Source organism: Haemaphysalis longicornis, unplaced genomic scaffold, assembly GCF_048455015.1.
Source record: "Haemaphysalis longicornis isolate Haplotype H1 unplaced genomic scaffold, Haemaphysalis longicornis Haplotype H1 scaffold_7, whole genome shotgun sequence".
In the NCBI taxonomy this organism is placed as follows: domain Eukaryota; kingdom Metazoa; phylum Arthropoda; class Arachnida; order Ixodida; family Ixodidae; genus Haemaphysalis; species Haemaphysalis longicornis.
Window position 1 is genome coordinate 47,647,758 of NW_027526422.1, and position 17,798 is coordinate 47,665,555.

Below are 17,798 nucleotides of genomic sequence, written 5' to 3' on the forward strand. Positions count from 1 at the left end.
ATACTCACTCAATTCGGCGGCATTAATTCGCACACTAGCTCTTTTATTATTTTTGTTTTACGCCGAATGCTCAAATCTGAACACTGCCTGGTATTAACTTAACGCCCGACAGCCCCCACGTGACCACGGCTTCAGTCAGCTGGCGTTGTCCCCGCCCTTTCTTCAGTAGACGCGTATTCATGATGCAGCGCAAATCAGTCTCTTATTCTTGTTTGTTTCTTTATGAACGGTCTTGACAGTAAAGAAGTGATGTTACATCCGTCTCCTCCTTATTACTTGTAAAAAATAATTAAGATTATGCGACGAGCAACTACTACGCCTTCCGAAAACAGCAGACAGCTAGTTATGTGAAGTGTGTAAAGCGCCAAACCGCCGGAGCCTCCCTCTCACACCCTCTCGTAACCGTTATGGAGAAGTCTCGGAACGCCCGCACCAGGGCTTTTCTCTCTCCCCGCTCCTTTTTATTTCGCGTCGGCGTCGGCTATTCGTCTTTTCTGCTTGTTCCGCCGAGGCTTCGTTCCGCTGAGTTGGCCGACGGCGGGAAGTCGCAATTAGGGGAACAAAAGAGCCGCTCCAACCGCGGGAGCAGGGGAAAGGAAACCGCGCGTTTTCTCGCGCGCCACTTTCTCGCTCTTTCCTCCTCGTTTCGCGTTTTTTTCTTCTGGAGTTAATCGGATAAAACGTGTACCCAACCTCTGTCTTCGTAACGGACAACGACTCCACTGGGGGTGGGCGGGCTAGACGAAAAAAAAAAAGTAACTATGGTTCAGAACGCTGCGTCCTGTCCTTTGGCGGTCGGAGTTCTCCCGGCTCAAGTTTTCGACTTCGTTCTTTACGTCGCCGAAGAGCGAAGAGAAAGGGTCCCCAGAGGAAGAACAGTGTAAGCAAGGCTGGCATAGAGAGCTGTATATCTTGTTCAGTGCCGTTTTTTTGTTTCGTTTGTTATACGAACGCCTTTTTTTCCACTGCCATAGAAAGTGACGTATTTCTTTGTCGTCATCATCATCGTCGTCGTCATCATCATCATACTGAGCTGAACTTTGTGAAGGATGGGGAAGCGAGGCATCTCCCTTCAACAGAGATCCATTTCATTCATTCATTCATTCATTCATTCATTCATTCATTCATTCATTCATTCATTCATTTTACAAGTGGATGAAGGGCGTATCATTCAGCTATGCGAAGGTGCGTGCGTGCATGCGTGTGGGTGTGCGTGCGCACGCTTGTGTGGGAACTCGCCAATCGCCGGCTACTAGATTTTGTGTTCTTAGAAGTTTCTTGGAAATAATTAACCCTGAACTGCTTCCTGCTCTGTCATAACTGCTGTTCCCGGCAGTAGTCTCTGCCCCGTTAACTCGTGGACGATATACAGGGTGGTCAAGGTTAAGTCGACAGATTTTTTTAAAATTAGGCACTTAGATATACGTGAGGACCACCACCACAGCGAGGTTATGCGCCCAGGCCGACAAAGAATGTAACTATTGATATCGGTGGCTTAATTAACTGAAATTGAATAATTAACTCTTTAGTGGCAGCAGTAAGCAAGCATGTTTGTATTGAAGAGTTAGACGCAATCGCGTTTCTAATCAGTTTCATTTGGCAGAATTCTTCTAGCGCATCCGTACTCCGAGATATCGAACTGCGAAGTTTAATTGCCGTTCACGTGATTACGCATGCTAGACAGTGAAGACCGATGAACAGCTCCTCCCTTTTGTGACGTGCCTGTTGTGTGCGGTGTTTAGTTTGACAAAGGGATGCATCCCGTTAGGCAAAAGTGATAACTTGCACCCTTTCGCTCTTGGCTGGCGTTATCGCAATCTGCACTAGGCGGAAGCGCTATGGAAACACAAAACAAAAGGAGGGAGCTTTGCGCCGGTCGTCGCTGTCTAGCATGCGTAACCATTCGAACGGCAATTAAACTTCGCAGTTCGTTATCTCGGAGTTCGGATGTGCTAGACGAATTCGGCCAAATGAAACTGCGTCGAAGCACGATTGCGTCTAACTCTTCCATACAAACATGCCTGCTTACTGCAGCCACTAAGAAGCTAATTATTCAATTTCGGTTGTCCCCCTGAGCGCATAACATCCCTGTAGAGGTCGTCTTCACGTAAAACTAAGCGCCTTATTTAAAAAAAAGAAAAAAAAAAACTTGTCGACTTAATTTTGATCACCCTGCCTATGCGGCGTATAGATACTTACGCTCCCAAATGGAAAATTCAGCCATGACCCAAAAAATCTTCCCATTGGAAACGCACTCTCGATCAAACATCTTCTGAGCGCATTTTCGCACCACCCCACACAAATACTGACTTAGTCGTGGGAAATTTTCGCTTAGGAGAGAAATTATGTCGCTACAAAGGATACGGCTGGATGCGCGTCTGTCTTCCCAGTCATGTATCTTGGGAAGTAACCACTCGACCCGAACACAACAAAGTAGTAATTGTCGATTTATTTTAATCTTATACCAGTAGCCGCAATTCCTTTGTTTTATTTTTCACCCAGTGCAGACACATGGGCTGCCTATATAGAGTGCCCAACTTAGGCTTTTTTCTATTGGAGCGCGGAAACACGCGGACTCTCTCAGTGATCGCGCGTGCAGCCTCCGAGTTTGCACCGCCCCAAGAGCAACAACAACATCAACAGCAAAAACAAAGGGTGAAGGGGAGGAAAGCAAGAAATGAAATTCGTGGTTCCTCTGGACAGCCGTCAGTAGTCCGCCTCCAGAAGAGCGCAAATTGAAGGGGACTCGGGAGCGCGATACATTTGCCAGATAAGCGCGGATGACCGCTCGCCGGCCGCGTCACTTGTGATGCGCCGCTTCGTGCCGTGCGGGTGCGACGCACCTCGCCTCTCGTAATCGACAGCCCGTGCAGTCCACACCTCTGACACGCGTCTCGGTGGTACCTGCAAGTGAAGAAAAATAAAATAACAACACCGAATCTCGATTCCATCTCCGAAAAACGTGGGAAAAAACTCGTTTTCTCGGCAGGTTCGGTCGCCGCAACTGATCGAAACCATCATCTCGTCGGCGTCGACCGCTGAGGCACATACGCCAGCAGCTTCTAGTCTCCGTGAAGTGGGGGAGAGGCGATCGGTGCCACCACATTTTATCCATCAACCCACGGAGCCCTCCACGACGCGGGCATCGAGTAGTTGATGAAAAGCGCGCTAGTCCTGGCGCCGGCATTCCAAAACGCCCTCGCACAGTGACAGCATGTAGTACACGTCATCATCAGCGTAGCCGCGTAGATTTCATCTGCATCACTTAAATCGAGAAAAAAATACCCTTACCGCATACGTGAGTTGTGCAAATACACCAGTTTTTGTGACAAAAAGTGCGGAGGTGGATAATGACATACCGGGCCTTCTATCCGTAGGTGGTGTTGTGTCAGTGCCTCAGCACGCTTCCGAAATCTGCAACAGCGCACGAACCAAGATGGGGAGGGGGGGTTCCCGCAGCGATGACCACCCGGTGGCGTATCCCGGCGATAGAAAATGCTTACGTGCAGATTATGGCGTACGATCCGCAGTCTACAGCGGAGACAAGTCCTGGCGTGGATAGCAGGAAGACGGGTGCGAATGCATCGCAAAAAGGTTGTGATTCGTGCGTTTCTACGTGGATGATCATCCGGAGTATGCATGCTGCTTCGGAGGCTGCTCAGAACGGGCCACAGTGAATTGGAGCGTGTTCGAATCACTGGGCATGTTCTCCACGGTACACCCTTAGGGCAGCGCGGCAAGCCACGTTTTTCCGTTTCAGTCTCTCGTCATCGCGCCCACTCCCTCGCTTGTAATAACGGCCATACTTAATCACGCACCTGTCGGGAAGGCGCATCAGTCTTCGTAACCAGCATCCGGTTATTCCTCAGCTCTGGCTAACCATCCATCCGAGCGGTTCCTGTCGTTTCTTGCGTGTATGCTTATTCCTGATTCACGGGCTTATTCGGCCGGCTTTCCTTCAAGAGGTTCCTGACCGCAACTTCCACAACATTGTCCTCACGAAAACCTACTACAACTTTGCATGGGTTACGCCCGTGTGAATCATATGAATCCACCATGTTCCTATAGGCCGCACAAGTAAGCACAATGGGCGCACAAATGGAAGTTTGTATGAGCCTTATATGCAGGAGTATTTATTACAGCGTAAGCGTGGACGTTTAGCTCCTTCCTTCGCATGCAGAGACCACCTCTTTGTCATAATGAATTCCTCCCCAGGGGTGGATCAAGGTTTTTGTCTGAGGCGGGGGTCAACTTCTATCAGGGATGATGATGATAAGGAGGACAAGGATGGCACCTTTTTATAATTTCGTTCGTAAAGCCAAAACACAAGAAATAGGAAAAGATCAACTAGAGTTTTTCTAGACATCTCCATCTTCTTGGGAGTATACATTCAAAATTTAAGGGGGGGGGGGGGAGTCAGTACATCCGGACCCCCCCCCCCCTCTGGAAACGGCGATGTCCCTACCCCATTCTCAGACACAGGTTTTGAATGTGATTGTATTTACAGAGCTTGTCCCGTAGATTTTCTGTCCATCTGTCCAACTTTTACTCCCTAAACTGACTCTCCTTTCGCATCGGTGCTGCGCTGGAAAAAAAATTGCGAGGGCAACCTCAGCGCTCGTTGTGGTGCAGAGCTAATGCGAAAGCGTTTGCGTTTAATTGGAAAAATGTCCTCTCACTATCATTTACATCATCACCCTTTTCCCTTTGCGTGTCCTGTCGCTATCACCATTGTCCTTCTCCCTCTGCGTCACTATTTCGAGTACAATGCAGAATAATTATAAAACGTTCTCCAATACGCCACTGTGCGCTACTCTGGGGATGCGTAAACCTCTTGGAGGACGAACTAGTAGAGAGAGAGATAAAAAGAATAAATGTTTATTTGTCGAACAGAGGCTGATTGCCGAGTGCGTATCGATGTTCCGGAAATTAAGCCTAACGTTGCGCATTGAAGGCTTACGACGTCAACCGGTATTCGCAGCTTAAAAAGTACAGTGAGTACAATGAGTACTTTTTTGAATGGGCATCGGTTGACGACGTTAGACGCTGAAGCTCGACATTAGGCCTAACGTTCAAAGTTTAGGCTTAACGTTTCGTAATTGTAACGTTACGCCTAACGTCATGCCAAGTAATGTTAATTCTACCTCAAGCTGCGGGTACCGGTTGACGCCGTTAAACCTCAAATTTAACGGCGCGGTGGTTTAACGCCGCCGTTAAACCACCTTAAACCGCGATGCTAGGCCTAACGTCGGGTCGTTGAACACGTAGGTTCCCATTATGATTTATTACCCGCCAATGGGAACTTAAAGCCGCGTTTCTTTCACGGCGGCATTGTTGCTCAATGTGTCAGTTAATGCTCTCACTAGAAAATTTCCTCTGAAGCTGCACTGCGCCACACCCTGCATGCATGCCTACAGACGATGCCGCATGTATACTTTGTGATACGGACGGAGTGTAGCCAGTTTTTTTCCTCCATTTGATCACACGCTCTTGGTACTAGGCGAACGTACGACTTTCTCTAATGTGCATTAACCCTGCTCACACGACTTATCGGAGTCACTTACTGCATGCACCACTCTAGATTGCTTCCTCAAACGACAATTTGGCACAGCTCGAATCGCGGCGCGACTCGAAGCGCGCTGGCCGCTTCCCACGCAACGCGATCGTGCTCCGTGTGACCCTTGTATACGAGACGCACCTTCTCAGAAGAAGCAGTGCGTCAGGGAAGAAGAGACCGAAAGAGTGACCTCGCAAATTCACCTTCGACGACGCACAGTCGAGTATACCACGGTCGCGAAAAGCGGGTCTTTTGTCTGGGCGGACCAACGGAGGGGGTTACGACACGTTCGCCTCTCGTGCGAAGTACAGCCGGCAATCTCGGACAAGACACATCGTGGAGCATTGATTGTTCCCGGGCGCCATTAATTCTTCGGTATAGGTTCCCGCGCGTCGGCGCAATTAGCAATGTCCCGTCCGCGCGAAACGGCCCCGCATGCGATCGCTGCGCGAAAGCCAGGAAAGGGCGGGAAATGACCCCTATGGAGTCGACAACGTCGCATACGAGGACCAGGAGAGGTGATGTACGGCAGAAGGGCATCGTATATAGGCGAGTCGCGTGGTAGCAGCCGTCGACAACAACGCTGGCGTGCAGGGAAGGAGAATGGGGACAGTATTCCCCGGTGAAGAGCGGTATGGCATTAGTTGAGCAGAGAACGACCGTACGCGCGGGTACACGCGTAGGAAAGGAGGGTTGGGGGCGGTCGAAGCAGCGGTCGTCGTGGAGTCGTTGCTACATATTATGTAGCTATACAGCCTCGTTCCCATGACAGGACACGACCAACGTCGAAGCGCGGCCGTGTCCAAGCAGCGCCGAACCTTCGAGCACAATGCTTTCGAAGGGCGAGAAGTTCGGAGGGTGTATAATAACAATAAAAAAAGAGTCTGGGCATGTCTAGCAAAAGTCTAGCTGTACCGCGCCGCCAAACCGTGGCAGCCTGTAGGCCGTGCCGAACTCGTTCTCACCTCGTGTTGTATCCAGTCGTCAATTAGCGCGACCTTCCGAGTTCTCACGGCGGACACACGAAGTCTGAGAGAGAGAGAGAGAGAGAGAGAGAGAGAGAGAGAGACGACGACGACGATGACGACGTGGTGGACGATTGAAAAATGGTCGGCAATTACCGGCATTTTTCCCGTCGGGGACATTCCTCTTTCTCTCTCGTTGTACAGCGCGTCTTCTCTTTTCTTCGTCTCGTTCTTACTCTCTTACCTTTCCTCGTCCTTCGCCTCGTCCCTGCTCGTTACCGCACACACACTTTCTTTTACGCCCGTGAAATCGTCGGCGAGTTCTTTCTCGCGTACACACACCCGTGTATTCCGAGCTCGCAGCTGTCCCCGCCGCCACCCCCTTGTGCCGTTTCCAATTTGTTCTGCGTATAATACGTGCACAACAAGCGCGCACAAACGAACGCACTGACGCTTGTTCGCAGCGGAGAAGCAGTGCGGTGAGCTTGGAGGCGCGTCCCTTATTTTGTTGGGCATTCAGGGTGGACGCGGGCTCCTATTTCCTCGCGCTCGTCGAGTATATAATCTCCGTTTCTCTTTTTTCCCCCGTGGGTGTGGAACTGGCCACTACGGGTGAATCGCACGGCGGTGATTATTTCTTACGTCTACCGGCCGTTTTTATTTATTTTCTTTCGCGGACACTTCTTTCTGCCTCGTTCTTCATTCGAGCGCCTGTCTTTGCGCGCTTTGCTTGTTTGTACACGCGCGAGTCTGCCGCATTCCCATTAGCGCGCAGCACTGGAGGACTGGGCAGATGTAACCAGTGGGAATGCGAACGGCCCGCGCGATAACTATATAGGTTTGGGCACGTGACCGGAGTACGTAATTGCGAATCTTTAGTGCATCGACTCGCGAATTCGCCGCTTACTCGGAAACTGGAATGATCGAGCAGTAGCCAAATTGGTCCGGCTGATACATGCGGCTGACGACGCCATGACCCCTTGTGATGGAGACGGCGGTTACTTCTCAATTCGTAGAAGTCGGGGGTGTCTCCGAACGGCGAGCGTTTTCGCGCCCTTTTTTTTTTTTACCCACTGACGACGCCATTTACGGTAGATACATTAAGTAAATTGTAAATACCATATAGTACTAAGCGAATGACAAAACCGGTTACAACGTATCACAACGTATGGCACACAAGTTTACTTGCGAAAATATTTCTCCGGACAGTTTCAAATTACTAAGAACAACTCTGCAGTACTTAGCTTCGATCGCGATGCCCGAGTTTCTGTCTTGTTCATAGTCACGAGGAAAGTGAAATCAATGCGACGTCAACAATCTGGCTGGGAGGCATCAACAGGCTTGTAAACATCGAAGAATCTGGAAAAGGGTTGCACGCTTTGTATGGCATTGAGAGCCCTCATTACGCGTGTTGTATTTTATTTTCGAGTGGACACACTGACTGCGTCACAGTGAGCCCACCGCCGCATCTGGCCAAGGCTGATACTGAGATACCAGAAGATATCTCAGTAATATATTCCGAAGGTAGCTCAGTAATCTATTCCGAACAGATTGAGCTCTGCAAGCGCCTTGACGCGAGGTATCATTTGAAGCCGTCGTCGAAAGCGGGTGTTAAATGAGCTTTGTTTACACCCTTACAATGACGTAGGATGTCATTTTTCATTAGTAAAAAAAAAAGCAATGAATGTTTTAGTTTGTTACATTTTTTGTGGTCACACGGTGAGAACCGCGAAAAGAATCATGCAGGCTCCCACGCTCGGAACTTAGCTTCTGCGACATTTCCTGTCTACGTCGCATTTACACAACAAAATGCACAGGCGCGCCATGGCTAGATTGAGATAGGGCGCGAACTCCCGGCGTTATTTATAAGCTCTCCGTAAGTGCATGGCTGTGGTCAGTAAGACAATACGTAAGCGCATAGCAGCAAGGCTAGGCGAGGTCGAAGACAAAAGCCAACGAACAGCATGAATGATCGCTGACTGTTGTCCTCAGTTATTCTCTTAACGTCGTCTCCCTCCCTCCCCTCTAGTGCAACGAGAAAATTTTTCAAGATACGCCGAATGATAAGGAGAGCCGTTCATTTAGAGGCCAACTGGTGGGGAAACTGTATTTGTGGCTTCAAAACTAGAGAGGTGAATGAAAGAATCGAAAACTCTTTCACCAGTAGCGCGAAGTGGACCGCGCTGTTCGAAAACTCGTTCTCGAAGTATAGCGGACAGCTTCCCGGCGGCGATGATCATAAGCGCACGGTGCCGTCGACTCGCACCGATCATTACCCGTCGCCGTCGGTCGCAACGACAAACTGCCGCCGTCCGCACATGCGCATACGAAGGAGGAGGCCGGCGGCGGCGTGGAAAAACGCGGGTTGCGCTAGCTTCGCGGCCCGCTTGGCCGGCGATATGGAATTAGCGTGACCGAAGAGGGATTGGTAGGCGGCCGATGTTCCCATGGCCTGGCGGAGGAAGAGAAGGCCTTCGGCTTCCCGCCTTTGCACGCATGGACAGCCAGTAAAGCGACTCTCGCTTTTTCGGACGCTTCCTGCTTCGCGGCGCGTACTCGACGCTGCAGCGCCGCCGCGAACCGAAACGTCGCTCGTCATCGTCGCGGCGACTTGTGAAGCGTAGAGATGCCGAAAAAGGGGGGAAGGCGAATTTAGAGGCGAGGGGGCGAGCGCCAACCGTCGAACGCGAATCACCGGTCCGTTGAAACGGTTTAGTACACGTACACACGAAAAACTCTTTCTCACACTCGGAAGGAGCTGAGCGCAGGTGCTAGCGGTTGCTCGCGAGAATACATAGCGGGAAACTGAGATCGTTGGGGCCAGCCGGTGTGAGGCGGCGACCGAAAGTCGTCCCCGCGTAGCACGGCAAAACGAAAATCAGGGAAGCGTAAACGAGCGAACCAGTGGGAAGAGAGAGACATGGTGGCGAGAAACGCGGAACGAACGGGCGTTATACTCCTTTGTCTGCCTCTTTTGTTTTTACCTCTTTTCTGGCGTTTTGTTTATCAAGGGCAGCGAGGTATTTGGCGCCGCTTTCACGGCCCGGAAGGTTCGCAGCGCGGCCTCCGACAGACGAGAGGGAGCTCCGACGTCTGCTCGTTTGTCGTCCGTCAGCGATGCTGGTGGGGCAGGTGGTGGTCTCTTCACCTCACCGCCGTCGAGCGCTGCCCGGAAGGGCCCGCTTCCTGCGATAAATCGAAGGGTGGTGACCGCGGTCGGGGTGGACAAGTGGGGAGATCAGATCATCACCATTACACGGTCATCGGGCCCTTTGAGATTAATCCCGAAAGAAAGAGCAAAAGAGAGAAAGAAAGAAGGAAAGAAAGAAAGAAATAAATTTGCGGTGCAACGCATCTGTTTCCGAAACTCTTGCTCTCGCTTACACGAAGTACCTATACTTCCGTTGCTTAGGGCCGTTGTTTACGCCCTGAAAATATTCCCCTTGTTTGGGTTTCAAATCTTCTTTTGCTTTGGTATTTTGCGCTTTAAAGCGAGTAAGCGTTATATCTATCGCGCTTGCGTCAGCAGTCGGAAAACAGCTTTCAGTATGCATGATAAACGTATTTACGTAAATATGTGCGCGCATCGAGTCGCGTTAAGAAATGTCACGATACTTCACTTGACATTACCGCTTGACTTGGGGCCTAAAAGCTGGAGAAAGTTAGGAGCAAAGCAAAAAAGAAAAAAAAAACTAAACAAAGCTATATGTATATATATCTGTCTCGCTGTCGGTGTGTCCGTCCTTCCGTCCGTCCGATCTGATATAGCCTGATAAATTATCATCTAATCTTTGTCGCTCGTGATACATTCATTCGTTTTCTGTCTCTATTTTTGTTGTGTTCCAGACAAGTTGGCGTCAACATTGGGAGCCCGCTTAACTCTCTTTTTCTCACAACCGTCCAAAGTCTTTTTCCATTTGTAGTCTCATTGGTCTCAGTCCGGTTGCCCGTCCACGGCTGTCTTTCCGCCTCCCAACGAATGCATGTGGGCGTGGTTGAGGCAATCATCAAGCAGCTGGTGAGGAGCGGGCAGTGGGCACAGCCACCAGCCGGCTCCTATAGCAACCACGTGCAAAGACAACAACATGTGCCCGACGAGTCGATAGCGGATTTAAATAAAACGGCCATGATTTTGTCTGCGACGAACCCACTCCTTCTCCCTCCCTCCTCTACCTTCTCCGTCCGACTGGCCGTCTCTGCGCAAGAGAGATAAACGGAACGCGCGTTGTCCCTCGTTCGGAGGAGCATCGCTCCAACATGTCAATTATCACTCTAGGGAACAGCCAATTAATGCTCAGCGAGGAGATTAGTTGAGTAGGAATGCTTGGCACCTAAAAAACAAAAGAAGTCTGGGGACATTTTAACGAGTTATGAGTGCGAAAGCATTAACGCCCAATAGCAGGTTCTGGGGATCACATGGCACCGAGAGAATATGCTGGTTTTATGGGCGTCACCATGGGCGTCGGCTGAAGTGACTGCAGCGCCGGCAGTGAGTGCGGCGGTGAGCAGCGCAGAGCGCCCTGACTCGTTGGTGACTACTGCGCCGCCGGGTGACGCCACAGGATACCGGGTTTATAGCTCAATGGACCATGTAATGCTGTCGCATTAAAACGCAACAACATCCCCAGGAACATGTCGTGGCAGGAAAGCATGCTGCGTGCTCCTGTAATTTGCCTCTCTCCGTACGCATGAAACAACAAACAAACAAAAAAGAACCATCCGCCCGCTTCACCGTATATATATGAGGGCCCAGTTAACTGTTGTGTTCAGTGGCGATGAGCAGGCCAACGAAGAGTGACATCAGACAATTTAACAAAAAAAAAAAAAAAAAAAACGGGGTCCGCTCTGCACGATTGGGCAATGCCAGCTGTTTTGCGCTGCGCGTGATGTCGCATAGCCCGCAATAAATGTTCTAGACGAATGACATGTCTGGCCTCTTTATTCCATTCTGACGATTCCTCCCCACGAAAAAATTTACACTTCGGTTTAAGTGTGACGAAGCCGATTCCAGGGAGTTATTTTCTATGAGCGCATACGTGTAACTGCTGTTGGAAGCGGATGGCTGTCGTCTAATAATTCAAGAGGCTGCATCGACAACGCACAGGTAAGGCATAACACACACACACACACACACACACACACACACACACACACACACACACACACACACTCACACACACACACCAACACATAAATATATATATATATATATATATATATATATATATATATATATATCAAGGTTGCAGTCATTATTGCCAGTGCTATTCGGCTTTTTTCGAAATATTTAATAGGGCCGAATGACGTGTGCTTGTCACGTTTCCTTGATACATTGATAAATAAGCGAAAATATAAGTCGAGAAAAAATCCGCCGTTTTTCCGGGAGCGGGACGGCGGATTTTTTCTCGACTTATATTTTCGCTTATTTATCAATGTATCAAGGAAACGTGACAAGCACACGTCATTCGGCCCTATTAAATATTTCGAAAAAAGCCGAATAGCACTGGCAATGATGACTGCAACCTTGATATGTATCTTTACCGAGTCCCTCGTCGCGTATCTTTCTGTTCTGCTATATATATATATATATATATATATATATATATATAGTGAAGGAAGTCGACTGACATGTTTCCCGTTTTTGTTGCCAACAGTTTCGGAATTTCTAACTCCGAAACTCTTGGCAACAAAAACGGGAAACGTGTCAGTCGACTTCTTTCACGATTTTTATACTGGCCCATCGAACCCCCCCCCCCCCCCCTCCCTCTCTCTCTCTCTCTCGGATGGTCGTACAATTACCACCCCGCGTTGTGCATGCGTGACACTGCATCTAAAACGCTTAATGGCTCGTTGCTCGCTTCGCACAACACGCTTTATTGATATTCCCTAATTCAAACGCCAAAAAAATTATATTCGTTCCACAACGTGCCTACGTGGTTCTAAGCTGGTTGTTAGGCGGGAGTGTTCGCTTCGAAAAGGCACTCCCGATTTGTTCTGACGCACTTCCAGCGCAGCGCGTGCTTGAGTTAATCGCGTCCGGCAACAACTGCGACTAAAGACAACCCTCTCTTTGGAGGAATTTCATTTAATAAGAGCAGATACCGTTACCTGCATTTCATTGAGGTTGATGGGTATTTTGCCGTTTCGGTATACTGCGTCTTATTCCTCTTCTAGGCTAACACATTACAGTCATTTCGCGCCAACTCAGCAGATAAGCACGTGCGCAGCCTTCTCGGCAGCTTTACGGAGATCATCCCCCGACAGTATACGGTCAGGACGCCGGGAGTTTATCTGCATTCATTCGATGTGTTGTCCTATTACCCCTGTCCGTCACTTTTATGTCTGGAAGCTCGGAATTGACAGAGTATACCTGTAATGGGCTCAGCCAACCGACCCGACGTATACGCCCACTCGTCCTTTCGGGTATCGAGCACGTTTTATTGAGAACACGCGCCGACGATCACAACAGCTATGCGGGGAAGACACTCAGAAATTCAGAAATTAATAAGTGGCGCGGGATAACTGTCAAGGCAGATCACCTGTTGGCTGTAGAAACGAAAAAAAACAAAATGTCTAGTGGGGCATTTATGCGAAAACATGCAGCTCTTTCTTTCTGCTGGATTTTGCTTAATGTTCCGAATGTCTAAACGAAATTCCTGGCATGAGTGACATTAGCGGAAATAAATCAATACGGGAAACACTGTAAACTGATAAGTAGGAAAATCCCGAGGCCTGGCCTAGTGCATCAACTTGTCGGGGCTGGATCCCCTATCTCATTTTCAAATTACGTTTGAAAGAAAAGTAGTAATAATAAAAGCTCATTTCATTTTCCCAGATTCTGCTTACGTTAGTCAGACCTGGACTCTGAGGCGCAACGTGGAGCGAAAAGTGAAGCGTAATACGAACAAGTATACTTTCGGTACAATTCGGCCAAGACCTCCTTAAAGGCCGCTAAAATATTTTGATAACTGGCATTTTTTAACAATAACAACAACCACAACAACGTAAAAACTTTACCATCCCTTCGAAAAGAAAATTGAGAGAAGCGCGAAAGCTTTCTCACAACATCAAGACTGCGTTAAAAGTGCGTCTAACTTTCGCTGAAAGTGCTTCCGATCGATCTTAAAACATTCAAAGTCTCAAATCGCAAACGAAGGACCAATCCATGCGACGATTTTTCGTGCGCGAAGTAAACGCTTCTACGAACGATCTAAGTGTATAACGATACGTGGTTTATGAGGTAAAACTATACTATTGTACTCCTTCTTCGTGATAGATGCGTACATTGTCTTTTCTAGAACCGTTCCTTTTTCGCGATTTTCAAGCAACCGTGTTGACACAATGGAAGCCCGGTTTCACGCACGCGCCGTGTGTCCAGATACCTTATCAGAGCTTTCCGGTCCACCAACTGGTCTACGGGAAAGCGCATTATTTTTTTCCCCAGGACGCCATCGGTACCACTAAGAAAGCTTTCGCTGTAAAAAATAATGCAGGTGGCCTGAAAGTGCAAAAAATTGCTTCCCGGCGCCCCAAAGTTACACAATATACGCGTTTCAGTCCTTGAACCTCTTTATCTTTTCTTGTCTGAACGATATCAGGGGTTCTTTGCTTACATCTTTTCTAATTAATTTTTTCCTGGCTTGGGGCAGATGTTATCCACGCGGAGAATAATACCCGAAAATCTTACCAGCTTTGATCGTCACAAGCATAAATATATCGGCTATCTGAAAAGAATGCACATGCATAGATACTTCCCCTTCCCGCCGGTCTGTATGTCTGTTTACCTCTCTTTTGAAATGTGCAATTATGTTAGAGGCACAAGAAAAGGATGCCAAGATGTGTCTTCAGAGGAATTCTCCCGAATTACACAACTAACGTTCAGAAAATAGAAATAAGTAAAGAGAAATCAAAGGGCCGAAGAAATAAATAAAAAGAAATAAAAATTGCGGGAAAGAAAAAACGGAAGAAAGAAAAAACGGAAGAAAGAAAAAAAGCGGAAGAAAGAAAGAAAGAAAGAAAGAAAGAAAGAAAGAAAGAAAGAAAGAAAGAAAGAAAGAAAGAAAGAAGCCAGGGTTGTGGAGCCACAGGAATCATCGGAGGGCCAGCCGGGATAAACAAGAGTCACGAGTTTCACCTGTAGGTCATCATGGGGAAGGCCCAAGTGCTCCCCGCGTTCTATCTTTGGCATGAGCGACCTTTTCCATTTAGAATACTTTCTTTATATGTCGTCTTCACATAAACAAGAAAAAAAAAAGGAATTCAGGCATTTTCACCTACTTTCTAGTCTTCTCTTCAGTTGCATCGCATTCATGAACATCGGTATTTGCCCGGCTCAGAAACTGCGATAACTGATTGCGGGACGGTCTGCCAAAGAAAAAAAGAAAGGAGGGGGGGGGGAGGAGGAGTTTGATGTTTTGTTGATTTCTGGGACAACAGCTGCTATTTCACGTGATATTACCATATTTGTGTAAGAGGCACCCGAATAAAAGCATTTGTCCACAGGTCGATTAATTTTTTTCGCTCAGTTGTTTGCCTATACCCACCGCGGTGGATTAGTGGCTACGGCGCTGCGCTGCTGACACCAAGGACCTATTATTTCGATCAGGGTAGCAGAGGCCATCTTTCTGGTGGAGGCGAAAAAGAAAGCGCAGAGAATCTGGCGCGCGTTAAAGACCACCAGGTGGACGGCATTAGTCCGGAGCCCTCCATTGCGGGGGCCCGCCTTACAGCCCAGTTTAGCTCCGGAGTGTTAGCGCCCTCGCTCTCTCCCCCTCCAAAAAAAAAAAGAAGTTGAATTTACATTAGTTTTCCTAAATACGACTCCAGTCTGGTGATCGCCTTCGCCGAGGTTTCCTCTGGGCGCCGCTAACCCGCATTATTCCGTAAATGATCAGTAAGGTGAGGTCAAAGCGAGCGCAATTGCAATGTACTATGTGATTGCGATTGTAATTTACGCAATTGTAATTGTACGCACGTTTACTTGGCGGATAGCCCAGTAAATGTGCTGCATTTAAAAAGAAATAACACGCATGCAGACATTTACTGCGTCATTTCGAGTCATTTCGAGTCATACTCAATCCGAGGTACATCGCGTCCTGTTCGAAATTGGGATCGAATCTGCGCGTCTTGACGTCTGTGCGCGGTGCGCCAGTCTGGGGAGGTTTCCATGGAACGGCGGTGGTCTCGATGACGTGCTGTTTGTTTACGTGTACAGGTGACCTAACACACCGCAATCGGATTGCGTGATTCCCCTCCTTTGAGTGGGCGTTCAGTGAAGTTGTTTCGAGCCTATTCAAGCCTCTGTTTGTGATTGGCGGCTTAACTGAGGCCGTACATGAGAACGACTGCTTGCGCGATTTCGTTCATCAAAAGATGAATCTCGCAAGTATCATCAGCAGCAAGAAGTTAACGACCTATACACGCGGTCATGCGTCGATTTGGGATTCAATCAGCGGCGATTGGTTCTCAATGCTGTTGTCTATAGAGGTCGCCTTTGGAGACTGTCAGTAAAGTCGTCTTAATAAGCCTCCAATAAAGTAGAACTTGCAACCTAATTTGTGTGGCATCGTCAATTGGGTCATCGCAACATCTGTCACTCTCAATCCCTCAACAATTTCTTTTCATTTCTTGTTTCGCGTGATTAAGCTTACGCATTGAGGGTTCGGACTCCGGCTGGAGGATGTAGGAGACAGCTTTCAGACGCATGCATCTTTTGTTTGCTACGGTAAAGATCACCGCGCCTGTTTCGAAACGCGTCATTCGTTTCATGATGCTCGCAAAGTCTGCGCTAAGCCCGCCTTCTCCGCAAACATAATTGTGAAAGGAGGAACGCATTTTTTATTCTCTCGTCGAAGAGCTACTGCAGGGAAGGGGAATGGTGCAGGATTGAAAATCTCCCATGTAAAATAAAGAGACCGGGGAGGAGAAGGCAGCCTGTCTCGAGTTTCAATTCGCCAGTTCTTGTGCATTTTTATAGCGTCTCAAGCCGTGCACGCATAATTCCCCCTGTCATTTTTTTTCTCTCTCTCTCTCGCACGATTTCTTTTTACGGTTTTCACGCCGCCTATACGCACATGAATCTCCTCTTTTTTTTTTTTTAACGAAACCCACCCTTTGCCCCGCCACTGCTCCAACTTCTTTTTGTCTTCTCTCGCCAGTCCCCTCTCTCCTTTAATATTTGCTCACAGTTGTCTGGTTTTTCTCTCCATTATTTTTTTCTCCTCCGCTCCCGATATTTTCTGCGTTCTTTATTTTTCACTTCCTTCGATTCTCTCTCTCTCTCTCGCCTTAATCGCGTCGCCTCGTAACACTCGCAGAGGCTGCTGCATCGCTGCATCAGACGCAAAAAGTGACGCCCTCTTTCCAGTCTTGTTGTACCCTCCCCTACGAAGCCGCGATCCGCTCCTTGCCCCCACACTTCGAGACCGCTGCGCCTCGCGTCGGCCGCGAAGCGAACTAGGCGCGTCTCCCGGCAGATCGGCGAGTCGCGCGCATCGACTCGCTCGGCGCGCTTCCGATCCGAGGAGCGGCGCCGCTGCTGCCGCGATCTCTTCCTCCCGTTGCCGCCACTGACGTTCGCGCTCCCAGCCTCCGTGCATCGCGATCGCGTGCGCGAACACTGTGCGTGCGCTCGTGCGTAGCGCACGCTCGCGCGCGCGCGTGTCTCCGTGTTGTCGTCTGCTACTCCGGCGGTACCTCGAGTTTGTTGGTTGTTTTCTCTCGTGGTGCAACACGACTGTTTGTTGTTCGCCCCCTGTTCTCCACCTACCGGTGCGTGTTCCCACGTTGTTGCCTTTCGTCGGATCAGTCGTCACGTGCGAACACACTTCCGTAGCTCGGTGTTTTGTCGTCTCCGCCGTGAGCGCTCCTCTACCGGTGGTCAACCCGGCATGATGGGACTCTGGACCGGGCCAGTGGCGAAGCGAGCGACCCGGGCCAACGTCACCGTGCGAGGATCTATTGCTGCTGCCGCTACTACTACTCGGGGAGACGTTACGAAGAAGGAATCCGCCACGAGATCGAAGACAACGAGCTGTGTTTGCCGCCGCCACCGACGTTTGTCCGTCGCCCGACTTGAGAAGCCCCTGTCGCCGCCGTGCTGGTCGTGTGTGCGGTTCCCGTGCCCTGCAGCGTCTCGCGCCGGCGACGACAACTCGTGTTCGTGCTCGTGTCCGGCGCCGGATGCGCCTCCGTCATCTTCACCGGCTCTGACCACCGCGGCTGAAACGACGTGGAATTACCGCAAGTCCGATCGCTCGGGATACCGAGGTGAGTTG

General features: G+C 49.3%; 1 protein-coding gene across 3 annotated transcripts in view; it reads left to right on the forward strand.

The window, feature by feature from the left end:
• LOC144145520 (uncharacterized) overlaps positions 1-17,798 on the forward strand; it is a gene marked incomplete in the record, with an annotated part of 396,732 nt that overhangs the window by 191,754 nt on the left and 187,180 nt on the right. The window contains 1 exon segment of one of the 3 annotated variants that reach the window (XM_077677173.1): positions 17,005-17,790. 3 annotated transcript variants of the gene reach the window in all.